Consider the following 11,377-nt stretch of genomic DNA (forward strand, 5'->3'; position numbering starts at 1 on the left):
GTTGATGGGAAACACTAGGAAACCCGTTCTGGTGAATTCTTGCAGAATAATTTTTTTTTTCAAAAACGGATTTAAGTTGCCCTCATAGTCGATCAAACAAAGTTTGATCAATGCATTTAGATCATTGGGCTCTTGTGTTTGATTTACAAGATCCAAGATAAAAGGAACAATTTATTAAAAGCGGAAACAATAAATTTGCACATTTTCTTCGGGATGTCTAGAAGGAGTAGATGACCCCTTGATCTTCTTCTGTATGTCCACTCCTCTTCTCGAACGTTGTGTGGACAACGATCCTTCGAGATGATTCCTCTAAAACTCTTCTCTTCCGATGGCTAGAAAACACGAGATCCTTCTCTCCTTCTTCTTCCTTCTTTTCCCTCCAACCTTTTCTTCTTAATGCCGCCGGCCCTATCAAGGGTGTAGACCTTTGTTGTCCGGCCCTAGCAAAGAACTAGTAGAAAAGGAGAAGAGAACTAGGGGCGCCGGCCCTAAGGGGAAGGGAGGAAAGGTGGGCGGCGGAAGAAGATAAGGAAAAGAGAAGAGATGATGCCGCCGGCCCTAGGAGGAGAAAACTAGAAAAAAATAATTGTTTTTCCCTCTTGCAAGCCCACCTTTATATAGGTAAGCCATCATGAAAATTTAAGAAAGATTCTAATAAATTTTCTTATCCAGATTTAGTTAGAAAAAATCTAATAAAATCTTTAAGAAGAATTTATTAGAAACAATCTAATAAACTTATCTTATCAAGATTTATTTTAGAAATAAATCTCTTATAAGATTTTATTAGAAAGAATCTAATAACTTTATCTTATCTAGATTTATTTAGAAATAAATCTTTTTATAAGATTTTATTAGAACAAATCTAATAAAATCCAACGGATAAGATTTGTTATCTTTTTAATAAATTTTCAGTATATTAATTTTGTTCTTATCTTTAACAAAATCTTTTAATTATATCTCGCTAATATTTAATGAGATTCCATAATTAATATTTTGTTAATTTAACAAAATTAATTCATAAAATTTTATAATAAAATTTTGTATGAGAAGAGACGAAATTTCTTAGCGGAAATTCTTATAAAAATATCTTTCTTATCCGAATTTTTCCTGGAAAAATTCTAAATAAAATTTCAGAAATTTTCTTTTATAAATAGAATTTTCTATCCAAAATTTCTCTCAGAATTCTTTTCAGAATTCTTTTAGAATTCATTCAGAGGTCTTCCAAGGTCTTCTGAGGTCTTTAAGAATTCTTCCGATCAAGGTTGTCAAAATCGCGAGTCAACTCGGCGAGTTTACGAACTATTATTTCAATTCCGTGTTGAATCAGCTTAAAATCGGGCCCCCTTGTAAACTCGTAAACTCGCGAGTCAACTCGGTAAACTCGCGAGTCAACTCGGTCAAACTCGGTAAACTTGATAAACAAAGGAAATCTTTGTTTGATGTTTCCTTTTATCAAATTTGGACAATGGAAGCTTATTTGGTGTATCTATTGGACTATTTTTGTATGAAATTTTAAATTTGTCATTTTGTAACTTGATGTTGAAACATAAATTTTGAAAATTTCATATCTTTTTATGTTAAATTTTCATGTTTAGTCTTTTTTTATATGTGAAAACATGTTGTTGATAACTATGTTTATGCTTTTTTATTAGATATGTGAAATAGTGATTGTTCTTATGAAGTTATGATCAAATATATATTATTTGACATTTTATAACTCTTTTTTGGATTATCTGTAAACTCGTACGAGTTTACGATACGAATTTACGATACGAGTTTGTGCACCCTTAACCGAGTGACACTGGAATCGCGAGTTTGACAACCTTGCTTCCGATGGTCTCCAAGAGGTCTTCAAGAATTCTTCCTAGGTCTCCATAAATTCTTCCTGAGATGGATTTGAGGGTTTCCAGAGGCTACAGTAGGGACCTTGACAACCCTAGATTTGCTATGCAATGTCACGAGTAGGGTTGCAAATTAATTTAAAAATTTATCGAAAACCCTCAATTAATCCAAATAAATGAAGTACAGGGGCCTCGAGTCATGTTTTTCCAAGGACTAGTAGCAAATTGCTTAAATTGAGCTTATCATGTCGTATTTTTGGGTTTTCACATATACGATGGGGGTTTGGTGTTTTTCAATCGAAATGAAAACGCAAAATGCAATAACAAAAACAAAATGCAATCAATTCCTAATCTAGCTATGCAATAAAATTCAAAAGTTAAACTAAGACAATGAATTGAGTTTAAAGAAACTAATATAACTTGCAAAATCAAAGCAAAGTTACAATCAAAGGAAACTAAACAATGAAATTAAACTACAAACAATCAAGGGAAACTAAACGTTGGAGGCTGATATTGGCACGGGACAAGAACTTTGGCACGGAACAGTTAACAGCTTGAGTTTCAGAAATTAAGAAATTTAACTAAAGGAATTTATCAACTGTAATTAACTACAAACCAAATTAAACCACTCTAACATGATGCATTGTAACCAATCTACAGATTCCCAGATTTAGAAATAGGATTTGACAGAAATGAAATTGGAAACTGTAAAAAACAGATAACACAGATTTCAGTTCTTCCCTTCCAACTCAATCCTCATCTTGCTGTCACACAAGATCTGAGAAAATCCTCAGAAATCCCAGAGAAACACCTATCAATCTCAGCTTGGCTTGAATGAAATCAGCTCCAGTCTGCGCAGCTCCGAAACCCTCAAGAACTCGAAGAACAGAGCCGAAACCAGAACTTAAGAATCCAGCTGAAAATCCTTCAAGTCGTTAGCAATATGATGCTCAGGAACGCTCTAGAACCCTTGGAGAACCCCTCCTAAAGTTCTTTACTGCTCCAATTCGGTGGACTCGAAGAACGACGCTGAAACACAGCGGCGGAACCAAGCTTCTGGCGAGACCCTCACCATCGATTCTGATCGCGATTAACACCAATCTAAGGTTGTATTAGCCTTCTGGAATCCGAAAATTGCTTTGGAAGGGGAAGAACTGAAGTTCTGGCCGCGCGAGAGCGCTGAAAAAATGAAAAAATGCGAGGAAGAAGACGGCGCTACAGTGTTCGCGATTTTGGGTTACTGTGCATTCCTCGTTAAAACTAGGTTTCGGTGGTTTGAATTGAACCGGGTTCTTTTACTGTTTGGCGCCGGTTCAGCTTGGTTTAGCGCCGGTTCAACTTGGTTCAGCCCTAATTAGCCCCTGATTCAGCCCAATTTCGCTCCGATTCAGCTCTAATTCAAATGGGTTCAACTCACATCAACATGAATCTTGATCATGAAGTCTCAGTCCATAGAATTGATTAATTTTGGTTGGACTCGGACTCAATTTGGCTCGATCTTGGTTCCACTTGAGTCCTACAAAGAGTTAAATTCAATTAATTCAAAATTAACCATCAAAATCACAAAAATTATGATCAATCATCTAATTATACCACATACCACAAATATAATCAAATCATATCCATTAAGCATTTAATTTTCATGAAAGAACCCAAAATTGAATCGATAAAGTATATAAAAATCCTAACTCATCAAATTCCCCCACACTTACCCTTGAGCGTCCCGCTCAAGTCAACAAAATAAACTAGGATTGTACCCCCTAGATCATTCTCAATCATGATTAGAAACAATTAAAAGAAAATTATCTAAGCTTGTAAAGTCTAAAAATCTTAAGTCCATGGACTAACCCTTGTATTTGGTTAACCGCATAGTAAATTTCACCTTTCATGACTAATTGAGAAAAATGCATCACACTGAATCTCATGAGGTTGTTTTCTATAGATAAATCAGTGGCTCTCACCCTAATTCTAATTCATGATCAAAACGGAGATGGAGCTCACTCAAGCACTTAGGTTTCATGCATTTCCATAGGCTTGCTTGTTTTCTACTCTCCACTACCATTCATGATTTGGAATCCACATATACTAGGCTTATTGAAAATGTAAAGAGATTATGAACTGAAACAAATGAGATAGGAATTTAGAAATGAAAATCTAAGAGAAAAGAAATTCAATTAGGGAAGTGAGAGAAAGTGGTAGACATGAGTATAGTTAAATGCTAATCAATGAACCCTTGCGCTTTTCTGATTTCTTTCTCTTGTATCCTATTTGTTTAAGTGTGTTCTTCGAATCCATGAAGAAATTCTGGTCTAAACTCATGAGATTTCATTTCTTGATACAAAGCCTTCAATTCTTCTTCTTCTTTTCCTTTCTTTTCTTCAAATGTGCCATTTTGCATTTCTTCTTCTAATCAAGCCCAATTCTTCCACATATAGATTACACAAGAGATAAGAAATAGCATCCAATCATCAGAAACCAAAATTCAGTTCACATGAATCCGTAAATTCAATGTATCATTGGCGCGTTTAAATCTGAAAATTACTGAAATTGAATCTGAAATTTGGCTTGTTCTCTCTTGTTTCTTGCTCTTTTGCTTCCATTCTTTTTGCATCATGAAGCTTGATTGATAACGCTAATATCCATGCAAAATTTTCGTGAAATCCAGATTCGGATTAGTAGCAGCAAAATTAGAAAACATGGCTGAAAATCAAAGCTGAAACTGAATTTTTCTCAAATTGCAATCTTGTTTTTCTCTTTTGTTTCTTGCTCTTTTGCCTCCATTCTTTTTGCATCATGAAGCTTGATTGATGAGGCTAATATCCATGCAAATTTCCATGAAATCCAAGCTCAGATAAGTCCCATAAAAATTTGTCAAAGTGGCTGAAAAATAAAAACTGCAATTGCTGATTTCCTGTTTTTTTTCTGTTTTGTTTTTGATTTTTCTTCCTGTTGCAGCAACAATCTTGAAGGTTTAGAATCTGACTTTGTTGTTTAGGAAGTGAACGAAATGAAGTAGATTCTACTGTGGTTCATTCACTGATCAGAATCTTGAAACTCTCCTTGATACACTTGATACAACCACTTCTTTTTCTTTTTCTCTCTTTTTTCCTGATTTGATTCATTTCAAATCTGCAGTTATTCCTTTTCCATTTGAATTTTAGCTCACTCCTTCAGAAATTTAGACTCTGCTGAAACTGACCCGAAAACTCTGAAAATTTAGAACTCTACTTAATACATCAAATCTGCATTTCACTATTTCAGCATTAGTTTTCAGCTTTTATTCCTCCTCATTTGTACCCAATTGACATTTCTTGCAACACTTAACAGATTCATAGCAAGGTCACTTCAGTAAGTTTGCTTCAGAACAGATCCACCAGGCTTCAAAATTTCAGGTTGGGCTGAACCAAATTTGGCACTGAACAGGTTTTTCATTCTGCACTTCACTATTTTCAGCTTGAGTTTCAACCTGATTTCAGCTTTGATTCCACTTTATTTGTGCACAAATGACATTTCTTAAAACCCTTTCTAGATTCACAACATAGTAGCTTCAATAAATTGGAACCACTACAATTCACATGGCTTCTAAAATTCAAACTTGATACATTGTTTACTTGCTTTGGCATTTTTGTTGCCCAAGTGTATGTTGATGACATCATTTTTGGTTCAACTAATGATAACTTCCTACATGAATTCATCAAACATATGGAAGATGAGTTTGAGATGAGTCTAGTTGGAGAGCTCACTTTCTTCTTAGGACTACAAGTAAAACAAACAAGTGAGGGAACTCATGTGTTTCAAACTAAATATGCAAAAGAAATGATAAAGAAATTTGGAATAGAAAATGCTAAAACAATATCAACTCCAATGGGAACAAATGTGAAATTGGATAAAGATGATGAGGGTAAAAGTATAGATTCAAAGCAATATAGGAGCATGATTGGTAGCTTACTCTATCTAACCGCTAGTAGACGGACATTTTATTTGCGGTTGGGATGTGTGCAAGGTATCAATCATGCACAAAAGAATCACACCTTGCGGCTGTAAAAAGGATTCTAAAATACGTTAAGGGAACCTTAAATGTAGGTCTTTGGTACCCAAGAAACCAAAATTTTGATCTAATTGGGTATACTGACTCAGACTATGCAGGATGTAAGTTAGATAGAAAGAGCACTAGTGGTGGATGCCAATTTCTTGGAGCCTCCTTAGTTAGTTGGAGTAGTAGAAAACAACCATGTGTAGCTTTGTCTACTACAGAGGCAGAGTATGTGGCCTTAGGAGGATGTGTAGCTCAACTTTTATGGATGATGCATACACTTAAGGATTATGAGCTAAATTATTCCAAGGTTCAAATCATGTGTGACAACATGAGCACAATTAGTTTAACAAAAAATCCAGTGCATCATTCAAGAACTAAACATATTGAGATAAAACATCACTTCATAAGGGATCATATGGCAAGAGGTGATATAGAACTAAACTATATTGAATCAAAGTCAAATCTTGCCGATATATTCACCAAACCACTACCTGAAGCTGAATTCACAAATATAAGAAGAGGGTTAGGAATGTGCCTTGTGGAATAGAAGTATCTAGTATTTCATAAGCCAACAACATGAACTTTTACATCTCACAATATATTAGGGTGACCTTGAATGTGTATTGGTGTTTTGGATGATATGTGAGATGGTAGGATGATACTCATACCTCACAAATGCTTTCTAGCATCTTGATGTCGTATAAATTGTATCAATTCAATCATTTTAGATCAACTATGGGGAAGGTAAATGTTTAATTAAAGGACATCTTGCTCATAGATCATAGTTAGACATTCTAAATAATCTCACATCATTTCCATAATTATTTAATGATAGAGAGATAAAAGACCAGAATTGAATTCATAACAAATCCAAATATTGATAAAAAATGCACAAACTTGTGCTAAACTTCAAAGTTTGTATCAAACTATGTAAACAAGAATATTTTTCACAAAATCATATTTTTCCTAATAGAGAATGTAAAAACAAACATGCCTGCAAAATTTTAGATTTTTTTGAATTTTGTAGAATTTTTTATGCATTTCTGAAGTTCGTATCAGAATTTACACAGGGTTGATTTCAAGACATCAGTCGACTGAGACAGAAAAATCAGTCGACTGATGCAATTCGCCAAATAGCACAGAAAGATCAGTCGACTGAGCAGTCGATTGATTCACTCGCCTGATCTTTCTGTGAGTTTTTATAAAGGGCATCAGTCGACTGATAGCAGTCGACTGGAAAACCACTGATGGTGGATTTTCTATATAAGCAATCTTAAACGGCGGTCAACTGCTAACCCTAGGGTTGCGTCGATCCCGCCGTCGTTCTCCTCTCTACCATCCTCCATTTCTCTGTCCCTTTAAAAGGCAAGCTATATATGCCATTTGAAAAATATCATTACTCAATTCATTACATCCAAGGGAATTGACACCTCAGTGGGTACCATTCGTCCGCTCTCAAAAGACTATGATCAGCTAGGAGCAAGACATTTAAAGCTAGCAAAGATTAAGGCTCATGGTGCCACTCTAGCTTGGGTTCGTGACATTCAGCCAGGTGATGCACAGGCAGCTGAGGCTTCTGAGTCCGAGGAGGATGAAGATGCACCTACTGGCACTGCAGCTGCCACCTCTTCCTCCACTAGCTTAGATGAGTGGATTATTCATCTTGAAGAAAGGATGGATAAGAGATTTAACTATCTTGAAGAACGCATCCAGGGCTACTATGATCATGTTGATTCATATCATCAGGAGGTTCATAACCTCCGTCAGGAATGGACATCTGCTACACAAAGACAAAATGAAATGTATGAGCAGCAGCAGCAGATGTTCGACATTATGCAGATGATGCACATGTCATTCCAGGCTCCACCTCCTCCTCCTGCAGATGATGATGTGGATATGTAGTTTGAGGGATTTGTTGTTTTCCATGACTTTTTATGTAAAACCTAAAACTATGGTAGTATGGTACTTATGATGATCATGGATTCTAGAAGCCTTACACTACTTGTTTTAAGTATGATGATACATCATGTTAAGTGTTTGTGGTTGGTTTATGCTTTTGTATTATCATATTTTTGTTAGGTAACTTCTAAGAGAATGTGATAAATTAAGGGGGAGCATTTAAACTGAAAATGAAACTATTACATAGATAAAAGGGGAGTTTTAGATTGAAAATGGAGTTTTGAAATTTTTGCATGGATCTAGGGGGAGTATTTTAGGTTACAATAATTCTCCAAGATAAAACAAATTAGCAAATATCAAGGAATTAAGAATTCATGACATTTCTTGTAGGATATTACACATCCTAGGACCTTTAATAAGTGACCATATCTATTCATGATCATTGTTGATACTTTGATCATAAGAAACTTAAAAGTTTCAAGTTTTTGATACATGGTATCAAAACAACATTTTAATGATGCAAAATTTATGAAACTAATTTTCTCTAATGACAAATGGGTTAAGAAATTACATTGTCAAATTTTATAATTTTTTGATGAAAATTGAATTAGTTGTGAATTTCTAAAGTTGTGCTGAAAAATCAGACTTTACAGTCATCAATCGACTGATGCAGATACCAGTCGACTGATGTCTCTGTTTTACTTTGTTTTTAACCTATTTTTTTGGAAATTAACCATTCATTGACATCAAACTCTTGATGTATGCCATAGAATTACATTACTGGTAAATTGGACGGGTCTAAACATAACACTTCAATGCCCAAAAACACATTATTTTTAAAATATTGTACATACATTGAAAATACTTTAAACTATTTAAATTCTTATTCAATAAATCATAGTGTCAAATTTCATATTGGAAAAGTGCTCGGTGTGTGTGGATCTTGGATTAGTCACCTCGTAGAAGTGGATACCAAGTAAATCGAACGGGTTAGCGATTGTTCTTTCTTTTTCGTATTTTTATTTTCTTCCGCTAACGATCTCGCAGGAAAGTTCAGAAAAATCGCTATTCACCCCCTCTAACAAACGCCTCAGTCCCAACACTCAGTAGTTAAGACAATGTCTAAGTTCCGTTTCCAATATAATTAGGACCAGTAATTTCACCTCAAACATCGGGAATTTCGTATGTCACGATTGTGTGGACGTATACGAATTCAAGCATTTGTAAGAGGAGGTTTTACCCATTAATTTTATTATCTTTTCAACTTAACTTTATGACAAATAAAATTAATAGTTTGTTTATCTTTGACCACATAAATAATAGCAATGACTTTGATGGGGAGGATACTATTAGATGCATTCTAAGTGTATACCATTACTTGATACTAAGTTCATTATTTAGGATTGTGCCCCTTCAGATGGAGAAGATGACACACTCTTAAATAACTTCCTATAATCATCCATAAAGGAAGTTTGATCTAGTGATTCGTAAACAAACTCATCCGATATGGAGGAAGGCACTCAGAGCCAATGCGCAAGTTTGAATGCATCACTTACAAACCAGTAATGGAGACCATGAGATTTATTTAAATAATTCCTCTCCAACTTAGTTATTTGAATTGAGGAATTTTGACCTATGCATTATCATAATTGCATATAAATGTAATACCCGTAAATTTCCTTCTATAATTCTGGAAATATGATGAAGGATTGTTTGAAAAAGGGTTTAGAATATTTCTAAATGGCCCTTGATGACAAAATGACTTTTAGCTTTAAGGGACCATAAACAGGATGATTTCCCTAATGGCCCTATGGTTTAAATGTCTTATTAAGGGTTACCCCTTATAAGGGATAGCTTAAAATAAAAATAATGATTAACCATGCTCGAATAAGGGGGCATGATGGGTTAAAGACTTGGCAATAAAGAGAATGAGAAAAAAAAAAAAAAATATATATATATATGTGGAGGTGCCAGGGATTGATCCTTGGACCTCCAACATGAAGCAAGCCAAGATTAACCAGAGGGGATAGAATGATTTAATGAGAAAAGGATAGAGAACCATTTAGCTAAATGTTAGGGGATAGGAAATAATAGGGAAGAGTAGTGGAGGGAGTAGTTACTAGGTAGTTATTCCCCACTACTCCCACTACTCCCATTCCCTCTCTACTCAAGCCTTATAAAACCCCCCCTTTGCTTCTCCCTCTCTTTTTTTTCCCTTGACCTCACCGAAAATCACCCCCTCTCAAGCTCTCCCTCTCCCACCGAAAGCTCCTTCCCTTCCTCTCTCTTCTCCACCGAAATCTCCTCATTCCCTTCCTTGGTGGCCGAAAATTACAAGAGGAGAAAGGGCTTCTCCTTCTTCTTCCTTGGGTGGCCGGAAGCTACAAGAGGAGAAAGGCAAAGGCTTCTCCTCCTCCTCTCATTCTCTTTGGTGGCCGAAGGTCTCTAGAGGAGGAAAACTCTTCACCAAGCCAAGGAAGAGGAGCAAAATCCTTGGTGGCCGAAAGTTTGAAGAGGAGAAAAGATCTCTCCTATCCTTGAGTGGCCGAAAGTTTCAAGAGGAGAAAAACTTTTCTCCTTCTCTTCACCGAGCAAAGAAGGAAGAGCAAGAGGGAAGAGTCTTTCTAGAGGTCTAGGGGGATCACAAGAGAGGCTAAAGGCTCTACAAGACCATCTCTTCTCTTGTTTCCTTTCGGGTAAAAAGGCCCTAAAGCACTGTAAGTCTCCCTCACCCTGCAATATAATTGTTCTTGATGATCTCATGTTTCTTTTGATATCTCATGTCTTGTGGTTGAAGAAGTATGAGAAGGTAAGATTTAAAGGATTCGGCCATGAGTTAAGTAGGCTTTAAAACTATGTTTTAAACAAGTTTACTCTATGAGATGCATGGGATGTTTTAACAAGAACTTGATTGTGAAAATGCGATGAAATGTTTAGTACCTCATGTAATGTTAATGTTGTTTGAGCATGCTAGGTTGCTAAAAATGTGTCATGATCATGTTAGTATGAAGGTTTCTCTTGTGTTGAAAACCTAGAATGCATGTTAGGTTAGACAAAGGCTCGGCCATGAAAAAAGAAGTTGATAATTCAAGTTATGTTAATTTTGAATGTTCTCCTCTTCTTGGATATTGTGTGGGCAACGATCTACCAAGATGACTTTATCAAATTCCTTCTAATCCTTTCTTCCAATCCGATGGCAAGAACTCAAGGGAGAAGCTATTTCCTTCTTCCTCTTCCTCTTCCTCTTCTTCTTTCTCTTCTTCTCTTCCTATCCTCTCCTCTCTTCTTTGGATGCCGACCCCATCAAAGGAAAGAATCCTTTAAAGGTGGCACTACCTAAAGCTAGGAGAAGGAAGAGACTTTAAAAAGAATCGGCCAAGAGGAAAGAAGAAGAAACCCTTCACATTCTTCTTCTTCCTCTTCCTCTTCTCCTTCTTCTTCCTTTTCTTCTTCCCCTTCTTCTTCCTCTCCACTATGGGCGCCGGCCCTAGCAAGGAAGAAGGGAGGAAGGATCCTTGCTGTAGGCGCCGACCCTAGCAAGGAAGGAAGGGAGGAAGGATGGGAAGAAGCCGACCATTAGAGGTTTTGAAATAAGGATTAA

This window comes from Curcuma longa, chromosome 13, assembly GCF_044706935.1.
Source record: "Curcuma longa cultivar G26 ecotype Majalengka, Jawa Barat chromosome 13, ITB_CL_G26_1.1, whole genome shotgun sequence".
In the NCBI taxonomy this organism is placed as follows: domain Eukaryota; kingdom Viridiplantae; phylum Streptophyta; class Magnoliopsida; order Zingiberales; family Zingiberaceae; genus Curcuma; species Curcuma longa.